Consider the following 24,417-nt stretch of genomic DNA (forward strand, 5'->3'; position numbering starts at 1 on the left):
GACAGGCGTACGGCTTCGTACGCCTTCGGGTCGTAGGTGTAATACTTCGGCGCCCGCTGGGTGGAGTTTGCGTTGTTTTCCGCGTCGAGTATGCTAATCAGCTGTTTACGGCGATCCACAAAGGTACGTGCGTTCGTCGCATTCTCTTACGTCGTCGCTAGTCGGCTTTTCCCGGCGTAAAGTTACAGCTGCTATTTCGTGGCTTATATTTAGACTGCCCATGTTAAAGTATGGCCGTCGTTCCCGCGTGAAATTTTAATTTTTTTTTTTGCGTAAGTCGTCCGTGAATAGGAAAGGACGTAATGCACGTCGCCGTTCAAAAGATTATGTCGGTGCGACGTAATTTCGCGCAAAGCACGGCGGGAAATTTCAAAACGGAGCATGCGCAGTACGTTCGGCGTGGGAACGCGCCTAATTTAAATGATACACGCCCCATTTGAATTAGGCGGGCTTGCGCCAGACGGATTTACGCTACGCCGCCGCAAGTTTACAGGCAAGTGCTTAAAACTTGCGACGGAGTAACGTAAATGGGATACGTTACGCCGCCGCAATTGTATGTGAATCTGGCCCAAAAAGAGCATGTCATGCTTCTTCCCATTATCTGTACAGCTTTTTTGATCTGCATGATCACTAGAGCAGACAGGGATTACCCCTGTGAATCAGAGTACCAAGTATGGGGTTATACTAATCAGGTCTTGACTTGCAGTCTGCCATGTTTGCCATATCCCAGAAGGCTGGCCCGTGTCAGAGAACTGGTGTGCTGGTGTCTTCTTCCTCCATCAGCTTAAGAGCACCCGTGCTTTGCTCTTATTTTTTCTCTTTACATAAAGTATTTTATTGAGACTTAAAAAAAAAAGTGCCCATTACAGAAGTAAGCATCGTTTATCAAGTCCGTAATTTACAATGGAAAATATGAGCAAAAAATTTGCAAAAAGATAAACAATAGTATGATAAAATTGGGTGTCTGGGAGAGATGTATGTTTTTTTGCCTGTAATATATGTAATATACCACATTTTCGACTTGTTTAAGTCTAGGCTAGAACATGCCAAAAAACTGTCTTTTATTTATGGATAGGGATCACACGAAGCCATTTGTTATCACATACTTTTTTGGATCCCTTTTAAATCATAATGATAACAGAAATCATCCAAATGGCCCTGATAAAAAGTTGACATACCCTGTAATGTTTTGCCTTGGTACAGACACAGTAGGTGGCACACATGGGTTAAAATGGCAATTTAAGGTTAATTTCTCACATTTGTGGCTTTTTAAATCACAATTGGTGTCTGCTTATAAATAGTCAATGAGTTTGTTGGCTCTCTCTTGGATGCCTTAAGCAGGCTAGACACTGAGTCATGAGGATGTAGAAAAGAACAGTCAAAAGACCTGCGTAATAAAGTAATGGAACTTTATAAAGGTGGAAAAGGATATAAAAAGATACCCAAAGCCTTGAATATGCCAGTCGGTACTGTTATATCATTTATTAAGAAGTGGAAAATGCGGGCTCTTTTGATACCAAGCCAAGGTCAGGTAGACCAAGAAAGATTTCAGCCAAAACTTCCACAGGAATTGTTTGTGATACAAAATCTTTCTTGAGCTATCTGACCTTGGCTGGGAATCAAGAGATCCTCAAATTTTCAACTTCCTATTAAATGATTGAACAGTACTGACTGCCATATTCAAGGCTTTTGATATCTTTTTACATCCTTTTCCATCTTTGTAAAGTTTCATTACCTTGTTACGCATGTCTTTTGACCGTTCTTTTCTGCTTAGTATCTAGCCTGTTTAGTGCATCCATGTGAGATCGAACAAACTCATTGACTATTTATACACTAGTAATATATTTAGACACCAATTGCGATTTAAAAAGCCACAAATGTGGAAAATGTAATAGCCATTTAAACCTGTGTGTGCCAAACATTCCAGGGTATGTAAACTTTTCATCAGGGCCATTTGGGTGATTTCTGTTATCATTATGATTTTAAAAGGAGCCAAAAAAACTATGTGATAATAAATGGCTTCATGTGATTATTATCCTTGAATGGCAGTTTTTTGGCATGATTAGTCATATTTTTTATATAAATGCCAAAATTTCACAAATTGACACTGTTATACAATTTGTACACTCACTACTTTACATTGTTTTTTTTTTTTTTTAAATATACGTTTTTAGAAATTTTTCAAAACACAGACAAAAAATGTACAATTACAAAAACCGTAAACAAGCAAAGACAAAGCAAAAAAAAAGTAACAACAGCAAAAAAAATAAAAAACCCACTTGCATACATGCCTCTTCCCATAGCCTCCTCTCTCTTTCTTTCTCTTCCTCTTCTAGTGTCTTTTTTTCACATACCTGGATTATCATTTTTATCTTTTGTATTTAATGTTTTTTGTATTTCATGGTGTGTTTTTAATCATGTATATGTGTATGGATGCATGTACAAGTGTGTGCACACATGTACATATTATCACTACAAGGTGTGTGAAAAATAGTGGCATACACATGGATCACCCAATATGCATTGCAGCTGATTTCCTTTTTTGGATAATTGCCTGCGGTCAATTTAGACAATTAATGGGTGGAGCCAGTGACCTTTAGAGCTACTATTTATTTCAAAGTTTCATGTGGCTGACAAAGTCACAGTACCAACACAAAACCTACAGCCTAAAATGTTATTAACATAAAGCAGATCTCAGTGCGCACACATTTTACATAATGCCCTGTACACACGGTTGGAATTTCCGACAACAAATGTTCGATGTGGGCTTGTTGTCAGAAAATCCGACCGTGTATGCGCTCCATCGGACATTTGCTGTCGAAATTTTCGACAACAAATGTTTGAGAGCTGGTTCTCAATTTTTCCGACAACAAAGGTACTTGTCGGAAATTCCGATCGTCTGTAGCAAATTCTGATGCACAAAAATCCTATGCATGCTCGGAATCCAATCAATGCATGCTCGGAATCATTGAACTTTTCTCGGCTAGTCCTAGTGTTGTACGTGATCGCGTTCTTGACGTTCAGAATTTCCAACAACATTTGTGTGACCTGTATGCAAGACAAGTTTAAGGGAAAACATCTGTTGGAAAAAAATCCACGGTTTTGATGTCGGAATGTTCGATTGTGTGTACACGGCATTACAGTGTGGAACAGTCTTCACTTTAAATGATTTTGACATTACATTTTATAATGTACAGAAGAACTCAACAACAACGTTTTGTATATATAAGTGTCACTGGTCTTGGTACTAGCAAAGGTGGGCTTTTTGTGTCAAAGCAATGGTTTATTTCAAACTGGTCATATAAATATAACATCATAACCAAGACTGTCCAGATAGTAAGATACCATGTCCACCAAGCTCCTCATATTGCCTGGACACAATGAAAAAAGCACATATTTGTGCATATGAGGTTCTTTTGGCTCTACATGAGATTTAAATACATGCAATGGGTGTGGTATCTAACTATATAGACCAGGGTTAGGCAACCTTGTCACTTCAGCTGCTGTGAAACTACAAGTTCCACAAGGCATTGTAAAGACTCTGATAGCCACAGGCATAATTCCTAGAGGCAGTGGCATGCTAGGTTTTGTAGTTTCATCACAACTGAAGTTGTAAGATTTCCTACTGCTGATTTTTCCTCTTATGTGTCAACCAACATTAGGCTATCGCTGCCTCTGTGTATCCATGAGCGACTGTGTCCTGAAGTACTAGGTTGCATGAAAATCATATCTGGAGTCCGTTATTTTGCCTTCTATCAAAACTGGGGAACGTTGTATTCTTTTGACCAAACATTTCCCAGCTATTTGCACAGGCTGTGTTTATTTACGGTGATAAACTTACTCTCGTTTTATACTTTTCTTGCAGACTTTTTTCCGTGACTATTCTCAACGCCTGTTTTCTGTACAGGTCTGAAGACTTGGAAATACAATAACACAAGGTTGGATTTTTCTTTCTAAATAAACAGTATGCTACCTGTTCCAAGCTGCTGCATTTATGGTTAAATATTTATATTGTTTTGAGACTTCTAGTGTTGTTCAATACATTAATGTTGTGCTGCATTCTCTCCGGACGACACTATGGTCTACAGACATCTTTCACTTCAAATCAACTAGGTACCATGTAGCATAGCAGGAACATTTAACAGTATACTTCTGGTTTAGAAATCACTCCAGTATAAACAGCCAGAATTTTTTTTTTTTTTAAGCTGAGAATCCGTTGAAAAAAGTACATAGGTGGTTGCATCGTGAGAGCAGTTATTGTGCACATGGTGATATACACATTGCAGGCATGATGCTTTGCGGACAAAGCAAAAATGCTTTGTCCGCCCTGTGAATTAGGACAGCGCCATAATCACCCTGCATAATGGTACAGGCTTTACTGGGTTAAAACAGGCACTGAGGAGGCAACACATAGCTTCCTCATCACTTGTTAAAAAGGAACTGCAGCCTTTTCCCTCCACTGCCACGTTTTTTCCCCTGTCTACCTTTTACTGCCTTCTGCACTGTAGGCATACTGACTAGTCAGCGGGTCCAGCATTGAGCTGCAGAAATCCTCCTCACTGTAGCCACTCCACGTGTCCGGCGCCACCATGTTGTCTGTGACAGCTTCCAGCTCTTCTGGGTGCAGGCGCTAGGCCGTTCCCTCCTCTTTGCTGAATGGGACTGCACATCATAAATCTCAGAAGACATCAGTGGCACCACATCATTCGCCTAGGCGAATTTTAGAATACCCGGCAGAGGGAGGGGGGGATTGGGGGGTAGGCCGAGCCTTTGATGCAACAAAAAAAAAACCTGTACAAAAACAAACCAATAAAAAAAAACAATATCGCACTGCGGTGGGGGAGCAGGATGGAGAGGAGGAGAGTGTCGCAGGAGGGTGAAGGGTCCACTTTAAACACCACTGAAAAACAATTCACCATAGATTGCTTTGCAGAGGCTACATGTATAAACCTATCTAAACCAAATTAGATGAAGATAGTGGACTGTACATAGTCTTTATAGGTTACCTGCAGACTGCTACAATAAATCAGAATTGATGGCCCATGTGTGTGTGACTTTTATAATTTCAGAAGGGCTCAAGGATAGAGACAGAGTGGATAAAATCAAAGATGTGTAATAGTAATAAATGCATCCCCGGTGGTTAAATTCTCTCCATAAACCTTATAAAAAGGCAGCTTTGTTATTGGTTAACTGTATAAAAGCTATATGGTATAAATTGTTAACTAGATTTTCGCCTTCATAACAATGGCTAAATCCAAAAGCAGTTTTCTAGCAGAGGTGACATTAAAATAAACCTTTCACACAGCAATTCAAGTTGTGTATCTGATAAAGAATGTAAAAACAAAGGTTGCCTTCGGTGAGAACTATCAGTAGATTTTTTTTTTCCCTTTTATTTTTAAAATTTCTCTTGCACACTATTGGGAATTCAAAGTGAACATGGATTCACCTTAATCACTAATCTCTGTGAACATTTAGGGCTCGTCCACACCATATTGATGCATTTAAGCACAGATGTTTTTACATGTCCCTGCGTGATTCCGTGCGGTGCATTTTTGGCAGCCCATTAATTTCAATGAGCTGCCCAGTGTGCTGGTACATGCAAAAAGTATGAATTTCAAAATTGTACCATACTACACCAAACCGCATGGTACTGTGCTAGCGCGTGTTTGGCATGGGGGTGCCATTAAGCACTAATAGCATCCGTGTTTCTGCAGAGGGCGAAACATTCGGCCTGGTGTGGGATACAAGCACAGAAACGTGTTTAATAATAATACCTTGTTTCGGTCTTCTTTGCCAGTCATTATACTTTATATTTATTCATGCCTCTGCACTAAAACTGCATTTGATAGGAAAACGAAGGTAAAACTTTGCCAATGTAATTTCTTGAAGAGAATTAGAAAAGGTACAACGAGACTACATTTAGTCAAAGGCCACAACAAATATGAGTCTTTGCCTATTAAAATTCTAATAATTTAGAAATGGTGGGAGACATACTGTATACAGTATCTCACAAAAGTGAGTACACCCTTCACATTTTTGTAAATATTTTATTATATCTTTTCATGTGACAACACTGAAGAAATTACACTTTGCTACAATTTTAAGTAGTGAGTTTACAGCTTGTATAACAGTGTAAATTTGCTGTCCCCTCAAATTAACTCAACACACAGCCATTAATGTCTAAACCGCTGGCAACAAAAGTGAGTACACCCCAAGTGAAAATTTCCAAATTGGGCCCAATGTGTCAATATTTTGTTTGGCTACCATTATTTTCTTAACTTTTTTTGGGCATGGGGTTCGCCAGAGCTTCACAGGTTGCCACTGAAGTCCTCTTCAATTCCTCCATGACGACATCATTGAGCTGGTGGATCTTAGGGACCTTGCGCTCCTCCACCTTCCGTTTGAGGATGTCCCACAGATGCTCAATAGGGTTTTGGTCTGGAGACATGCTTGGCCAGTCCATCGCCTTTACCCTAAGCTTCTCTAGCAAGGCAGTGGTCATCATTGAGGTGTGTTTAGGGTTGTTATCATGTTGGAATACTGTCCTGTGGCCCAGTCTCTGAAGGGAGGGGAATCATGCTCTGCTTTAGTATGTCACAATACATGTTGGCATTCATGGTTCCCTCAATGAACTGTAGCTCCCCAGTGCCTGCAGCACTATGCAGCCCCAGACTATGACACTCCCACCACCATGCTTGACTGTAGGCAAGACACATTTGTCTTTGTACTCCTCACCTGGTTGCCACCACACACGCTTGATGCCATCTGAACCAAATAAGTTTATCTTGGTCTCATCAGACCACAGGACATGGTTCAAGCAATCCATGTCCTTAGTCTGCTTGTCTTCAGCAAACTGTTTGCGGCTTTCTTTTGCATCATCTTTAGAAGAGACTTTCTTCTGGGATGACAGCTATGCAGACCAGTTTAATACAGTGTGCGGCATATGGTCTGAGTACTGACAGGCTAACCCCCCACCCATTCAGCCTCAGCAGCAATGCTGGCAGCACTCATATGTCTATTTCCAAAAGACGCTGAGCACTTGCACTCAACCTCTTTGGTCGACCATGGTGAGGCCTGTTCTGAGTCAAACCTGTCCTGTTAAACCACTGTATGGTCTTGGCCACCGTGCTGCAGCTCAGTTTCAGGGTTTTGGCAATCTTCTTATAGCCCAGGCCATCTTTATGTAGAGCAACAATAATTTTTTTCAGATCCTCAGAGAGTTCTTTGCCATGAGGTGCCATGTTGCCCTTCCAGTGACCAGTATGAGAGAGTGAGAGCGATAACACCAAATTTAACACACCTGCTCCCCATTCACACCTGAGACCTTGTAACACTAACGAGTTACATGACACCGGGGAAGGAAAATGGTTAACTGGGCCACATTTGGACATTTTCGCTTAGGGGTGTGCTCACTTTTGTTGCCAGCGGTTTAGACAGTAATGGCTGTGTGTTGAGTTAACTTGTGGGGACAAAAAATTTACACTGTTATACAAGCTGTACACTCACTACTTTACAATGTAGCAAAGTGTCATTTCTTCAGTGTTGTCACATAGAAAGATAAACTAAAATATTTTCAAAAATATGAGGGGTGTACTCACTTTTGTGAGATACTGTATATAAACTGATAATAAAGATGACAAAACATAATAGAAAAACAGCGTCTCCTTCAGTAGAAGGTCAGGTCTCTTCTGCAGAATGACACAAGATGTTAAATCAAAGATCTCTGAATCTTAAAAGAGATATGACAGGTTGTATACTGTGTGAGAAAAGATCTAGGAAGTTTTCATCTGTTGCATTAACTAGATTAAATATTTTCTGCAGTCCTGTGAATGCTACTGCTATACAGAGCCTTTTGTTGTTCATCTACCAGCCACCAATATTCACATTTAGTAGATAAACATTTGCAAGATAAAAAATGCAGATAACCTAGATAAAAGTATAAGAACAATAACCTAAAGTTTGAGAATGAGGTTTGAGTTCACTGTGATGCAGGGTTTGCGTCAAAGTTTACCTGTTTGCACTTGCAGTTTCCCGAACGGGCAAATTAAATGGCCAGATTTGTCTCTTTTGCCCATTATTGGTCATTGACGGCACCTGGTATCCCCACTTCTTTCTTTACATTCAGCTGTCCAGCTGGGAAATGGCACTTGCAGCAAAAGTATGTTGGTGCATTATGTCTGTGGTTGACGTGTTTTGTTTTGGCCGGTAAGCAGAGGTAATTCATCATAATCCACGTGGAACCACATATTTTTCTTAAATGATCTTATTAACCCCTTCCTGCCCCTCTATAGCTGAATGACGCCTACAGTGCAAGCTTACTTTGCCACAAGGGCATCTATTGGCATCCTCCCATGATCGTGCTGCCCATGTGCATCGTTCGTACTCAGTTGATCAAAGATTGGGGGAAAAGGGCCAATCGCAGCGACCCTTTACCACGTGATCAGCTGTGTTCAATGACAGCTCATCAGTGTTGCCTATCCGTGCAGCCTCATCAGTGCCTCCTCATCAGTACCTACCAGTGCTGCCTCATCAGTGCCCATCAGTGCTGCTTCATCAGTGCCCATCAGTGCAGCCTCATCAGCACACATCAGTAGGAGAAAAATTACCTGTTGCAAAATTTTATAACAAACTATGAAAATTTATAAAAAAAAAAAAACATTTTAGTCTTCTTTTTAATTTTTTTTAAACAAAAAACAAAAAAACCCAGTGGTGATAAAATACCAACAGAAACACCAAAGAAAGCTCTATTTGTGTGTAACAAATGATAAAAGTTCCATTTGGGTACAGTGTTGCATGACTGCGCAATTGTCATTTAAAGTGTGACAGTGTTGAAGGGGGGTGAAAGTGCCCTGTAGGCAAGTGGTTAAATGTGTTGTGTGTGTGTATATATTACTTTATACGGTATATATTTTTAATCTGCTTTCAGGGTTCTTCAGCAACCCCCAGGTGCATTTAATTCCTCTGACAGACTGAAAAATTGTGTCATTGTCTTAATTACATTTTAGCAGACGCTGACAAGGAACAGGCGTTAATGCCCCTCACAGCTAAAACAGTTATTTATGAAAAATAACACATAATGCGAATACTGCTCCTTTGTGACTAAGCTCCTATTGGACAGAATAATGTTAAAAGAATAAAATAGGGCCTGCAGGTGAGTGATGTGCCACAGTCTGGCTTTGTGAGTTTGTACTACTTGCAATAAAGCTTGCTGGATATTAATAAAATAATGTACAGCCTGTTTGTTTGCATCTGAATTTAGTGACATCATGCCCTGACAAGAGCTATTTGTGTTCTGAATACTGCAAACAGACAGGAAAAAAAACTACCATAGGAGAGACAGCCCTTTGCCAATGCAAAGCAGATCCCCAAGGCAACAATGTAAACAAACATGTTATGTAACGGCAACTAATTATATATTTCTGGTGTAGGCATTGCTCAATTGAGAAGACTAAAATTAAAAGGAAATAAAAAAATAACAAATGGCAGGTCTGTTGAAAAGTCAAAGATGTAAAATAAAACAACAAAACCACAAAAAGTCACTGATTGTCCATTCCAGGTGACAGACACTGCTCTATAATAGAAAAGAACTATAGGGTAAGTAATTATAGATTATATCAAAAGGTTAGTCTAAGGCCTCATGTACACTGCTGCTGGTAAACGGACGTTTAGGAGCAGTTGGGCATTTTTTTCATCAGTACATGTACACAGCATCGTTTATAGTAATTTCTAGGCAGTTGAGTTAGGAAGCATTTTTTGGAATGCAAAAAAATGCATTCAAGACAGATGTTTAGAGGCATTTCAAATGCCTGTAACAGCCTGTAAATTATGCCAAACGCGGTAACTCGCGTTAAGCAGCATTTTGTTTACAAACTTTTTTCACTTTAACCACTTGCTGACCGAGGACTGCTCACGGCGATAAACATTGGCAAAGTGGCACGGGTACGCAAAACACTGTGCGCCGTGGGAGCATGTCCACCGGTGGCCCGCGATCGTGGCACAGAGAGGCAGAACAGGGAGATGCCTATGTAAACAAGGCATTTTCCTGTTCTGCCTAGCAACATGACAGGGATCTGCTGCTCGTGCTCGCAGTGATCTCTGTCATGTTCAAGTGAGCCCTTCCCCCCCTACAGTTATAACACACTGAGGGAACACACGTAACCACTTGATCGCCCCCTGGGGTTTAACCCCTTCCCTGCCAGTGACATTTACACAGTAATCAGTGCATTTTTATAGCACTGATTGCTGTGTAAATATCAATGGTCCCAAAATAGTGTCAAAAGTATCCGATCTGTCCGCCACAATGTCGCAGTCATGATAAAAATTGAAGGTCGCCGCCATTACTAATAAAAAAAAATAATAAAAATGCCAAAAATCTATCCCCTATTTTGTAGACGCAATAACTTTTGCGCAAATCAATCAATATACGCTTTATTTTTTTACCACAAATATGTAGAAGAATACATATTGGCCTAAGCTTTAGAAGAATTTTTTTTTTTTAATATATATATATATATATTTTAGGGATATTTATTATAGCAAAAAGTAAAAAATATTGCTTTTTTTTTTCAAAATTTACGCTCTTTTTTAGTTTATAGCGCAAAAAATTAAAACCGCAGAGATTTATTTTATGAGTAGGCCATGTAAGACAATTGCCAGGAGCTACTTTGTTGCACATTGCACATGCATGCTTCTTGCTCCTGTTCCTGCCATTTAGCATAAAATAGCACCTTCCTGTCAATGCTTGTTATTTTAAGAAAAACATACCGTAGTTTCACCTTGATTAGTCCTTGCTTCCACTTATAGTGTCCTGGTCACTTTTAACCATTTGAATCTCAGCTGCTTCCAGCTGAATGTTCAAAGTTTTACCTTGTATTAAAGGTAAATTGTCCCTGCTTGTCCCCAGTTCCCCTTCTTAAAAGCCTGACACCAATAGGCTGAAATGTTGTCTCCTGTTTAAGTTCCTGCTCTACTCTGAGTCTTCCTTTCTTCCTTCGAGAGCTCGGTTCTAACCAGAGAGTTAGCAGAGTTTTACGGGCCAAATTTCAACTTTGATTACTGACTCTGAATGCAGGATCATAAGCTTAACTCAACCCCTTCCCCTACAGAATCCTTATCTGACCTGCCTACAACCTTGGCAGACTCTTGGCTGCAAAGGCTCTATCTGATGAAGAACTCCCAGACAAAGAGTGACCATATCTGAACGTATTGATGCATCCCTAAAGGTGGAGGAGCTGCTTAGAGCATCCAATGGGGCTGCTACCACTCTAGGATTACTAAGAGGCCCTAAAAAAAATTTTTCCATGCAGACAAAGTTTCCAGATGTCCGGTTCTCTGACTCTGAAAAACTGTTTACACCTCCCAAACCTTTTTCAATCCAATTCCTATTTAAGGAGGCCTTTATTAAGAAGTGGGCTGTTCTCATAATTAATCTGGTAGCGTCCTGTCTTAATAATATACACCGATGATTTCTCTACAGGATCACATATATAAGTGTTTAGAGACTCTCTCCAAAGCCTTTTTTCTCTAGCAGGCCTTGCATTGCAACCTGCCATGGTCATGATGTTGGGGTGTCAAACATTAAATGGATGAACTAAACTCATGGCAAGGGATCCAGATTTATTCCACACTATTCCTGGCACAATTAGAGTTCATGTTGACAGTCCTGTATCACTGTGTAGACAGGTTAGTGGGTGTCTTCCATCTTACTCCCAAATGAGTCCCCCATCAGTTAACAAACTGATGTACACAGGGCAGGCAGAGGAACTTGCAGGTTTAAAAAGTAGAGCCATAGTCAGAATCAGAAAATTCAGTAGCAGCCAGGCAGCAGGAGTAACAAGACAAAAGCAAGGTCAAATTCAAGGCCAGTCAATAACAGGCAAGTGGCAGAGGTACACAATCAGAGACAGGAGGTGTAGTCAGTATATGAATCAAAGTCAAAAACAGGAGATCAGTGAACAGCAGTGTCAGGAGGCAAGCAGGGTCAAGCAATGGATAACAAAATGCAGGTCAGGTCAAAAGTCATAGGAGTTGATGACCCTGACCACTCAGTAACTTCTCATCAGTGTGCTGTGTAGACATGCAGATGTATTCACACTAACTTGTATTAGCGTGAACGTGTACATGTATGCGTGCAGTCGTGCACAACCACGTGTTGCTATACCCTTGTGTATTGGGCAATAAGCTGTATTATGCTTGCACGCAGATCTTCGACCATGACCATGCAGTCAATCTTCCTGACATCTTCAAACTAGTTCCACTGCCAACTCCCTCCCCACTAACTGTTTTCCAACCTTTCGGTGTCACAGCACACATTAGCAGAGCTCTTCGTAACTTTTGCATATCAGTGGTTTGATAATAATCAAATAATCTAGTAATATTCAGAATGTCCTTGTACATGTTTGTGGTCTCTAACAGTCTTACATGTCCCTTGTAATGTGCTGGTCTCTCAAGTTCTTTGTAAAATATTAGTAGCCTCATGTAAATTGTTGTTGGTCATTAATAGGCTTTTATCATATTTGCTCTATTGACAGTCTCTTGTCATATTTTCATTGTCCCTTGTAATGGATATGAAAAAATAAAGACATTTCTCTGGAAACGTATTTCTTTATAGAATTTACATTATGAATGCATAGTACCCATTAAAAAATTATAAAGCCGCCTTCACTTTTTTGTCACATCATGGTAAACACCCTTTGTGGCCCTATCTACGTTTTCCCCAAGATAGATGTTTCTGTTGCAGGGGCTGAACTCCAGCATTCTCACTTTGAATACTAGAGGACCCTCTCCTGGAAAATAAATTCTCAGGGCCAGATTCAGGTAGACTTACGACGGGCGTATCAGTAGATACGCCGTCGTAAGTCCGAATCCGCGCCGTCGCAACTTTAAGCGTATGCTCAAACTGAAATACGCTTAAATGTTACTAAGATACGGCCGGCGAAAGTCTCCTACGCCGTCGTATCTTAACTGCATATTTATGCTGGCCGCTAGGGGCGTGTACGCTGATTTACGCCTAGAATATGTAAATCAGCTAGATACGCCTATTCACGAACGTACGTACGCCCGGCCGTCGCAGTAAAGATACGCCGTTTACGTAAGGGGTTTTCAGGCGTAAAGATAAACCACCAAAAAGATGGCGCAGCCAATGTTAAGTATGGACGTCGGAACCGCGTCAAATTTTTCAAATTTTACGTCGTTTGCGTAACTCATCCGTGAATGGGGCTGGCTGTAATTTAAATCGAAAGCATTGACGATTTGCCGACGATTTTCCAACGTCATTTGGAGCATGCGCACTGGGATACGTCCACGGACGGCGCATGCGCCGTTAGATCAAAACGTCATTTACGTGGGGTCACACTTAATATACATAAAACACGCCCACAGCTTCAACATTTGAATTAGGCGGGCTTACGCCGGCCCTAATACGCCGTAACTTCGGCATCAAAATCTTTGAGAATACCATACTCGCCTCTCAAAGTTACGGCCGCGTAGCGTATAAGAGATACGCTACGCCCGCCTAAAGGTTACCTTTGAAACTAGCATATTACCAAACTAGCATGAAATGCAGAAGTTCTTGTTTTTTTCCTTGTAAACATGAAATGGTTTCTCCTCTCCATTATCCCCTCCTTCTGCTACTGTAGCAGCAAATGAATTGAGCAATTTGCCTTTTATTGTTTGTAATACAGCATGTGGGCTAAAATATGAAGATAATAATAGGATCTACAGTATTATCTGAAAATCCTAAAACTTTCTTTTTAGCCTCTTTTGTTATGGCACCATCCTTTATGGCATCCGTTAGAGCTGGATTTACATATCAGGAGCCTATAGGCACAGGAAACTGTTTTTTAATGATCATGAACTATATAAAAAATGCATGTCAGTTAAAGTGTAGAAACTATGCATTCCTACATTTTCTGTGAGCAGTGCATACCACAAAAGAAAAATAAATGATGAAAAATGTATGCAAAAAAAAAGCAATCATTTTTTTATCACCCACATTATACAGTTTCTTCTCCATAACAACCTGATGCCTCAATAAAACAAAAAGTAGCAATAATACTAACAAAAAGTGATTCGGCACAATATATTGCATCATAAGACAGAGATATAAAAAAATATGATCAACTAGACATGTACAAGCTTTCTCTCTTGAGTAAGTATACCTTTTTACCTGTAGTAATACATATGCAATGTTGCTGCTATTCCTTTATTAGTAAATCAGGCCCTGGTCTATAAACTTACCACAATCCAAAACTGGTCTGCGGGCAGGGCCTCAGTGTTACCACATATAATATAGGAACATTATTCCTGGATTGTACATTTTGGAGGCAGGAATATAATTAGAGCTGGTTACAACTTACAGAGAGGCTCCAGGGGACCAGTTGCAGAGCTTCAGGGACCCTGTTGGAGTGAGGCATAAGGTAAGTATTTTCTCAAAGTGTGTGTTACCCCAGCATTTCATAATTCTGATATGTGCATGCTGCGCCATGTACTTATGTCTAATATGTATTGCTTTCTTTGAGTAAAATCCCTGGTGTTTCTGTCAGTCCCTCTGCCTTCCTATTAAAAACTGACCACAGTAAACAGAAGAACAAAGTGTGGTCCATTCCCTAGCTATGTTGGGAACTCAGCCTGCTCTCCTCCAATGATCAGACATTCCCTCTGCATAGCCATTCACTGGGAAGCTCAATGTGTTGCTGCTTCTCCTCTCCCAGCTCTTATGCAGCTGAGAACAGAGGGAATGTGATCACTTATAAAATGGGGGAAAGGAGAGAGATTTGTCTAACAGGATCTCTATACCATACTTTATAGAGCTGCCCCGTGCTTTATGATTTCTGGCAAGAAATTTTCAACCTAATCTCCGATATTACTGATTCTCCAATATCCCCATCACCTGGTCTTGCCTTACCTAATCTCCCTATAGAAGGTATCCCCCCCCCTTCCATACAGTAGTCTCCCACATACTCCTAACAGCCAGATTGTCAATATTTTAGGTTGTGGAAATCTAAAGTACCCACATCAATAGAGAATATCATACAACTAACCCAAACTCATCACACATATGAGACACTGCTGTCTTACGAAAGCAAAGCTTTCATTGGAACTCAAAAGGCCTGGAGCTCATGGGCTCAATGGTACACCAACACTTGAACAACAATTCTACTAAAACCCTTCCTTGGTGCATTTCCCCACGATTAATTGTACCCTTGTTTTTTTTCTTTTCACCCTCTTTGGTACCTTGACGTTAATTCAAGGCAAATATGAAGCATTGTCAAAATTTTGAGTTGTCACCAGAACAGGGATAAAGGGAAAATCTTCCAATGGGGAAACTAATTCTGGTGTCCCTGATGACAACTAGAGATTTCACTACGTTGGAGAGATTTCCTTTAACTTCCTGTTTTGGCTATAGGAGAGGAATTATAGGAGAAATCTCCCCAATGGGACATAGATGAGGACACAGAACTTGACAGGGGTTAAAACCAGTGGCAGCGGTTGGTCGGTCAACCAGCTCCGCACTTACCCCATCCAGGTCACGGGCGGGCAGCCATCTACAGGCAGCACACAGCGACTTCCATCATGTCTCCTTCTCCTCTGCATCACGGTAGCTTCCGCCTTGCATCTTCTTCCTCCTCCTCCTAGGCGTCCAGTAGGATTGACTGTCCTTTCAGCGATTTGCCTGGAGGAGAATCAGTGTAACAATAGCACATATTCATTCGCTATTGTCACACAACTGGGTGGGTTCAGGGTGAAGTGCTCTGTGCCCTGAACCCACCCTTTTTTGAAGCCTATTTGAGCCTCTGGTTCTAATCACGTGCTTTGAATAAAAAGAAAACCCCATTGGAATACATGCGTCCTGCTCCCTGCATGCAGATTAGGGGGCTGGACGCATGAATGGGGTGGGGGGGCGGTTTTTCCTGCGCCCCTAATGGATGGGCCGCCATTGGTTAAAACCCTCCCTTACTCTATCCAAAATGAAAAAAAAAAGATTTGCCTTTAGTTTTACTTTAATTATAAGTTTTCTTTTTTTTAAACAAGTTTTTAATTGCAGTGCAGTTTTCACATTCCTAATGTGTTGATGTGAATGTGCCCTAAGAGGGGACTACATTTTTCCAAACATGACTGAATGCAAATTTGCATTTTTTTAAATTTTCCTATAATGTTGACACTGTGTTCCTACTCTTTGCATGACATTTACAAATGCTATAATTTAAATCTATGTGAACTGCAATATATTAATTTCCACACCAAGAACTACACAATGAATTCATGTAAAGACAAGAGAGCTTAATTCAGGTTCAGGTGCGTTAACCCGTAACAGAGTTTGATTAGTGACTGTTAGCTGACTATGTAATTTTCCTTATGCCTGAACATGCCGATGCTTCATCCCAATCATGAGAACATCTGAGCAATTAAAAGCTTCCTGTATTATTGTTGTTTTTGTCAAATTAACTATTAAAGTACTTATCTGAGCTCATAGTTCATGTGTTGTTAGGCCTCGTACACACGACCGGATCTATCCGCTGGGATTTATCCGCAGATCAGTTCCAGCGGATAGATCCGGTGGTGTGTACGTCTGAGCGGACATTTATCGGCGTAAAAAAATTACAGCCGACGGATTTCCAGCGGATAAAAATTTCTTAGCATGCTAAGAAATCTATCCGCTGGAATCCTGTCCAGCGGATTGATCCGGTGGTCTGTACAGACTCACCGGATCAATCCGTCCGCTCCTCTCCCTCGCATGCGTCGTAATGATTCGACGCATGCGTGGAAGTCTTTATCTTCCAGCGTCGCGCACGTCGCCGCGTCATCATCGCGGCGACGGCGCAACACGTCACCGCGGATGGATTCCGCGCGGATTTCGATCTGATGGTTAGTACAACCATCAGATCAAAATCCGCCAGAGGATTTATCCGCTGGAACGGTCCGGAGGATAATCCTCTCGTGTGTACTGGGCCTTATTATTATGGTATGTCCTATGCAGACATTTTCTTTCTTGAAAAGTCATTTTTACATGTTTTAATGTGTCGTTAAAATGTAAAGCCAACCAGTTTTGGATAAAGTGTTAAGGGAGATTTAGAGCCCCTGCCAGGTTTTTGTTGCTGGCTGTGTCCCTGCTATAGAGATCCCCTTTCCCTATTTCTTCTGGGGATCTTTGTCATTGGTATTGAATGTGAGAGGAAATTCTAAATTTTGAGTTGGCAACTTGCCACCAGAACAGTAAGGCCGCGTACACACGATCAGTCAAAACAGATGAAAATGGACTGAAGGACCGTTTCATCGGTCCAAACCGATCGTGTGTGGGCCCCATTGGTCAGTTATCCTTCGGTCAAAAAAAAGAGAACTTGCTTTAAAATTTAACCGATGGACGCCTAATCGATGGGTCAAAACCGATCGTTAGTATGCAAAAGCATCGGTCAAAAGGCTGCGCATGCTCAGAATCAAGTCGACGCATGCTTGGAAGCATTAAACTTTGTTTTTTTAGCATGTCATGTGTTTTATGTCACCGCGTTCTGACACAATCGTTTTTTTAACCGATGGTGTGCAGGCACATCAAACCATCAGTCAGCTTCATCGGTTAACCGATGAAACGGTCCTTCAGTCCGTTTTCATCAGTTTTGACCGATCGTGTGTACGCGGCCTAAAAGAGGGAAAATCTTCCAATGTGGATACTCACTTTTTGGGTATACGTGTTAGGAAGTGATGGGAAATTTCTTGTTGTTGTGGAACCCAGGAGCCACAGCTGCCTTATATTTTTGTCCATTGAGATGCATTACAGAAAATGCTGTGAGTGGCCATGTGTGTATATGGGCACATAAACGTATATGGGCATATTATTTAAAGTGTAAAATTTTCAGTTTTGAAAAATATGCCCATACACATGTATGTGTGTACTCTGTATGGGGGTACACCTGAAGCCCTTAAATGGGACACAGATGACAATCAACACAAGAAATATTGGCAAGTTGCAAGTCTTTGAAGTAAATGTCCAGCCATCACTTTTTTCCTTAGTTGTTGATAGAGTGGTGAAGAGTTACAACCCCTGGCAGATTTTTACTGCTATCCAGGGGTGTCAACAATTTACCAGAAATGAAGTGATGCCAACTCTCCGATAGCAATACAGACATAAATAAAAATGCTTTTCTTTAATAAAGTAGGAGAAGGCTAAAACCCCTGTCGGATATTTATATATTTTCGTCTGTGTACGTATTGCATATTTTCATCACTTCAAGTCTGGTAAAATCAGCAAAACAATAAGTGAGGGTAGATCTCACTAGCGTAGCCCTGGGTAGCAGTAATAACCTGGCGGAGCTTCAAACCCTTCCACACTATATCCAGCACTAGAATAATTTGTTTTGCTGGACAAACACTTTAACTATTATCCACTTTCTCCAAATGCCAAAAAAAAGTTTTATCATTAAAAATACATAAAACAAACCTCATCATTCTATGATCTGACAACTCTGACACTATAAGGTCTGTTTACAGAGCTTAGTAGCTCAAGCTGAAATGAACATACTATATGTACAGGTGGTTCTCAAAAAAGTAGCATATTGTGATAAAGTTCATTATTTTCTGTAATGTACTGATAAACATTAGACTTTCATATATTTTAGATTCATTACACACAACTGAAGTAGTTCAAGCCTTTTATTGTTTTAATATTGATGATTTTGGCATACAGCTCATGAAAACCCAAAATTCCTATCTCAAAAAATTAGCATATTTCATCCGACCAATAAAAGAAAAGTGTTTTTAATTAAAAAAAAGTCAACCTTCAAATAATTATGTTCAGTTATGCACTCAATACTTGGTCAGCAATCCTTTTGCAGAAATGACTGCTTCAATGCGGCGTGGCATGGAGGCAATCAGCCTGTGGCACTGCTGAGGTGTTATGGAGGCCCAGGATGCTTCGGTAGCGGCCTTAAGCTCATCCAGAGTGTTGGGTCTTGCGTCTCTCAACTTTCTCTTCCCAATATCCCACAGATTCTCTATGGGGTTCAGGTCAGGAGAGTTGGCAGACCAATTGAGCACAGTAATACCATGGTCAGTAAACCATTTACCAGTGGTTTTGGCACTGTGAGCAGGTGCCAGGTCGTGCTGAAAAATGAAATCTTCATCTCCATAAAGCTTTTCAGCAGATGGAAGCATGAAGTGCTCCAAAATCTCCTGATAGCTAGCTGCATTCACCCTGCCCTTGATAAAACACAGTGGATCAACACCAGTAGCTGACATGGCACCCCAGACCATCACTGACTGTGGGTACTTGACACTGGACTTCAGGCATTTTGGCATTTCCCTCTCCCCAGTCTTCCTCCAGACTCTGGCACCTTGATTACCGAATGACATGCAAAATTAGCTTTCATCCGAAAAAAGTACTTTGGACCACTGAGCAACAGTCCAGTGTTGCTTCTCTGTAGCCCAGGTCAGGCGCTTCTGCCACTGTTTCTGGTTCAAAAGTGGCTTGACCTGGGGAATGCGGCACCTGCACACGCCTGTACACGGTGGCTCTGGATGTTTCTACTCCAGACTCAGTCCACTGCTTCCGCAGGTCCCCCAAGGTCTGGAATCGGTCCTTCTCCACAATCTTCCTCAGGGTCCGGTCACCTCTTCTCGTTGTGCAGCGTTTTCTGCCACACTTTTTCCTTCCCACAGACTTCCCACTGAGGTGCCTTGATACAGCACTCTGGGAACAGCCTATTCGTTCAGAAATTTCTTTCTGTGTCTTACCCTCTTGCTTGAGGGTGTCAATGATGGCCTTCTGGACAGCAGTCAGGTCGGCAGTCTTACCCATGATTGCGGTTTGGAGTAATGAACCAGGCTGGGAGTTTTTAAAAGCCTCAGGAATCTTTTGCAGGTGTTTAGAGTTAATTAGTTGATTCAGATGATTAGGTTAAGAGCTCGTTTAGAGAACCTTTTCATGATATGCTAATTTTTTGAGATAGGAATTTGGGGTTTTCATGAGCTGTATGCCAAAATCATCAATATTAAAACAATAAAAGGCTTGAACTACTTCAGTTGTGTGTAATGAATCTAAAATATATGAAAGTCTAATGTTTATCAGTACATTACAGAAAATAATGAACTTTATCACAATATGCTAATTTTTTGAGAACCACCTGTAAATGCATAAGTCAATGCAAACAAAATGTTTGTAAAATAGCTACTAATTCCATATGAACATTTTTCATTGCGTGTGTTGGTAGGTGACGGGGACAAAGCTCGACTTTAGCAGAGCAGGTTGCTCATCTCTGTCACTATTTGTATTGGATTGATAGGTTAAGTTTTATGCTTAGGTGCATTATTTTATGCCACCATTTACCACTCTTCAGGAACTGTTATTTCAAAAAGTTATGGTTTCACATTGACCTAAAATTTTACTTTGGCTATCCTGTGCTCAAAAACTATTTGTTTATATAACATTAATTGATATAATTACTGAATATTCTAATTTGCATGAATGTCTTATTGCTTAGTTTCTTTGGCATAGTGAACAGAACTTAAAGTGAAACTTCTTCTCTTTCCTCCTAATACACCACCAGCGCCATTGCAATCTCTGTAGTGAAACAAAATGACCTACTTATATTAAAAAAAACTTTTTAGTATTTGTTTGCCACTATGATGCTGGTCCCCACTGCCCATCTTCTGCTTCCCAAGCAAAAAAAGTAGCCAGCTTAGTCTTTCTTGTTTTCTGTCCCAGCCAGCCAATGACATCTGTGCCAGATCTCAAGTATACACAGTACCAGGAGGTGCTGTTTGCCAAAAAAACTTTTCTCTTTTTCAGTTTTTTACTTACAGATTGCACTTTCTGGTATTTCCAGGCAATGGTGACATAGCCAAGGCCTCACATTTGCCCTCCGGCAAGGCTATGACACCAAGGGCTTTCACAGGAATTCAAATCACCAATGCCAGGAAGTGCTGTTAGAAATTTGTAAGTAAAACAAAAAAAGTTTATTTAACATTGGACGTTTAGATGTTTTTTTCTTTATAGATGAACTTACTTTATGGGATAGCATATATGTGAGATTTTTTGTAAAATCTGACATAAAGGAAGAGCAGAGATGTGGGTATTGTAATCTTTTGGAAATTTGCTTTAATTCTTAAATTTTGGCTGAAAAATGTAATTTAGATTCTGCTTGATATGAATAATATTTGTGTACATTTATATCTGGCAGTACTGAAAAGCACCTGTCAGTTGAAATCCTTTTGTATGATTTAGTATCATTTACAGTGACTTAGTTTCTATAACATGTACAGAGTACTTGTAGCTAGTTTCTGTTATTGTCCTGTTGCCTGATATTCAATCCAGCAGTTTGAGTTTTAAATAGCTAATGGAACAGTGCCACAGATACAGAACCTCACGTTGCATTGCGTCTTACATTATTCATTAATGGAAAATCTCTAGCAGTACATGATTTGAACAGAAAGCCAAATTTTGTCCTGGAACCGGATTAAGACTTTCCAAAACCAGGTCATGGGAAATGTTCTTTTATTGGAACATTGGCTCGTGGCAGAAACTATGAGCATTTTGTGTTTTTATAGTTCTTGCTCTGTTGGACTGTAAAGTTTCCTTGCAGAGCATGGCTCAGAGGTGGCTAGAAAATAAAAGTATAGCCATGTGTGTATATTAGGGCTTTTTAAATTAGCATTTGTGCATAATTATCCATGCTAAATCATTTTTTTAAGTTACCATCAGTTTTGTTCCTGCCTCAGTTGTTTCTAGTTTGTTATTAGTTTGCTACAGCAGGCAAAAATAGTAAGTGAGCCAGTTGAAGGATCTATGTGGGAAAAGGGGACTGAATTATAGGTTCAGTTCCAAGCAGACACAACTGTGACTGGAGTGCAGATTCAAAATCAGTGCACACAAGTCAGGAATGCTCTGTCTTGCCAATAGGTGGTAAAAGCTGTCACCAAGGTGCAGTATTTTGTAGAGGCCCTAATGGGGGAGATTGTGGGTTTGTTCACAGAACAGCTTCCAGGCAGTAGTCATCAGATTACAATATTTGCAGCAGCTGACAGTTCAAGAGCATACAGAGTACCAGTTGAGCCCAGTTCACACTGGTGCCACATACGCTCCGACTTTGGGAGCACATGTCGCATGACGGGTATAAATCATTGGTTCCCTATGAGAGCTCTCTTAACTGGTCCAACACAAGTCGGTCCAACTTTGAAAAAGGTACCTGCACTACTTTGGACCAGCATGGGTATGATTTCAGCCCATTGATTTGAATGAAAGTCGTATCCAAGCCAGATCTTCATCCTAACTGATCCGACTTGTGGCATGTGACTTATCCTCTGAGGATCTTGAAGGGGAACCCCAAGCCAAAATTAAAAAAAAATGGCGTGGGGGGCCCCCCCCCAGAAATTCATACCGGACCCTTATCTGAGCATGCAGCCTGGTAGGTCAGGAAAGGTAGGGGGACAAGCGAGCCCCTTCCACCCCACCCCAAAGCACCTTATCCCCATATTGATGGGGACAAGGGTCTTTTCTCGACAACCTTGGGCAGTAGCTGTAGGGGTCTGCAGGCAGGGGGAAGTTGGGGTACACTGTACCCCTACTCATTCACCCAAAAAAGTGTAAAAAATAAATGAAAACAGTACAAAGGTTTTTGACAAAGTCTTTTATTAAAACAAATGCATGTCCCCTGTCAAAGCCCCAACATGCCCTATTCCTCCGGTTCTTCTGCCTTTAGTTCTACACCATCCGGTTCTTCTCCCTCTGTTCTTCTCGCTCCAATCTTCTACCACCGGTTCTCCCTCCCAAAGCATCCACCTCCCCATGTTGTGAGGGCATGTGGCCTTGTATGGTTCAGGAGGTGGCACTCGCTCGTTCCCCCCTTTCCTGACCTGCCATGGGGTTCCCCTTCAAATTCATACCAGACCGAAGGGCAGTGGCGGCTGGTGAAGTTTTAGGATGGGGGGGCGCCAGACCCCACCCTTCCTTTTTGACCCCTCCCACTTGGTGGAAATGGGCGTGGTTTCAGCAAAATAGTGGGCGTAGCTCTAAGGTGGTGTGGTTAGCATCTGAGACGAATGAGGGATGGAGGGAGAGGGAGGGAGAGGGAGGGAGAGGGAGGGAGGGACAGCAGGCCCAGGTCCTACACAACAATAGAAATATGTGTATTATAGAAAGTTTAACAATCAGCAGATAAAGATACTTCAATCATCCCGGCACCATGGTTGTTATGGTGTCAGGATGATTGAAGCGCATTATTTCTATTATTACATTGTAATATAAAATTAAATCATTCAACTCACCGTAATGCAGAATCAGTGGGAGCCCCAAGCGTGTCGCCTGCCACCGGATGCCATCAGGTGTCCCCAGCGGAGTCCCTCCTTACATCTGGTGCCCACAGAGTCCCTCCTTACATACAGCCCTGTGTCACATCAAATGCAGCCTCTGTCCCCTCATCAAATGCAGCCTCTGTCCCCTCATCAAATGCAGCCTTTCCCCCCATCAAATGCAGCCTGTCCCCCTATCAAATGCAGCCTGTCCCCCCATCAAATGCAGCCTTTTCCCCCCATCAAATGCAGCCTCCCCCCCATCAAATGCAGCCTTCCCCCCCATCAAATGCAGCCTGTCCCCCATCAAATGCAGCCTGTCCCCCCATGAAATGCAGCCTGTCCCCCATCAAATGCAGCCTGTCCCTCATCAAATGCAGCCTGTCCCTCATCAAATGCAGCCTGTCCCCCTCATCAAATGCAGCCTGTCCCCCTCATCAAATGCAGCCTGTCCCCCTCATCAAATGCAGCCTGTCCCCCTCATCAAATGCAGCCTGTCCCCCTCATCAAATGCAGTCTGTCCCCCATAAAATGCAGCCTTTCCCTCTTTAAATACAGTCTGTCCCCTATCAAATGCAGCCTTAAATTACAGTTAATAAGCAGGGGGGGGGGGGGGGGGGGTTGGCGGCTGCCGCCAAACGCCGAGAAATAGATCACTTAGCTGTGTGTGTGTTGTCCTCCAGGCTCCTTGTGTTTTCTTCCACTGGTCCGCTCCTCATACTTCCTGTCTTCTCTCTCTCAGGCGCAATGAGAGAGAGAAAACAGGAAGTGACATCATGATGTAACAGATGTCAATCAAACTGCCCGGCCGTAGTAATAGATACTACAAGCGCCGGGCAGAAGCTGTGGCACTTCCGAAAGCGCCACAAGTCGGGACAAAAGCCCGCAAATGAAGCGCTGCGTCTGCAATCTCATGATTGCATTGACGTGGCGCTTCCCATAATGCACGTGGCCGGTGCCACATAGTGCATTTACTGTAGCAAAATGACATTTTTTTGCATTTTTTTTTAAAGGGGCAGTATTACTACAGGAGGGGGGAGGGGCAGCGCCTGGGCGCTCCCTATGGACGGGCCGCCACTGCCGAAGAGTCTGGTATGGTCTTGGGGGGGACCCCATGCCGGTTTTTATTTTTATGTTATT

At 41.6% G+C, this 24,417-nt stretch overlaps 1 protein-coding gene across 2 annotated transcripts in view; it reads left to right on the top strand.

Annotated features, from left to right (window-relative positions):
* The window catches only part of CSGALNACT1 (chondroitin sulfate N-acetylgalactosaminyltransferase 1), a 425,829-nt gene that overhangs the window by 211,558 nt on the left and 189,854 nt on the right, over window positions 1–24,417 (top strand). For both annotated transcript variants that reach the window (XM_040325277.1, XM_040325271.1), the window contains exon 3: window positions 3,866–3,938. The gene's annotated coding sequence lies outside the window, so the exon portion shown is untranslated. The remainder of the gene's footprint in view (window positions 1–3,865; window positions 3,939–24,417) is intronic.

Source organism: Rana temporaria, chromosome 1 (assembly GCF_905171775.1).
Source record: "Rana temporaria chromosome 1, aRanTem1.1, whole genome shotgun sequence".
Classification (NCBI taxonomy): Eukaryota; Metazoa; Chordata; class Amphibia; order Anura; family Ranidae; genus Rana; species Rana temporaria.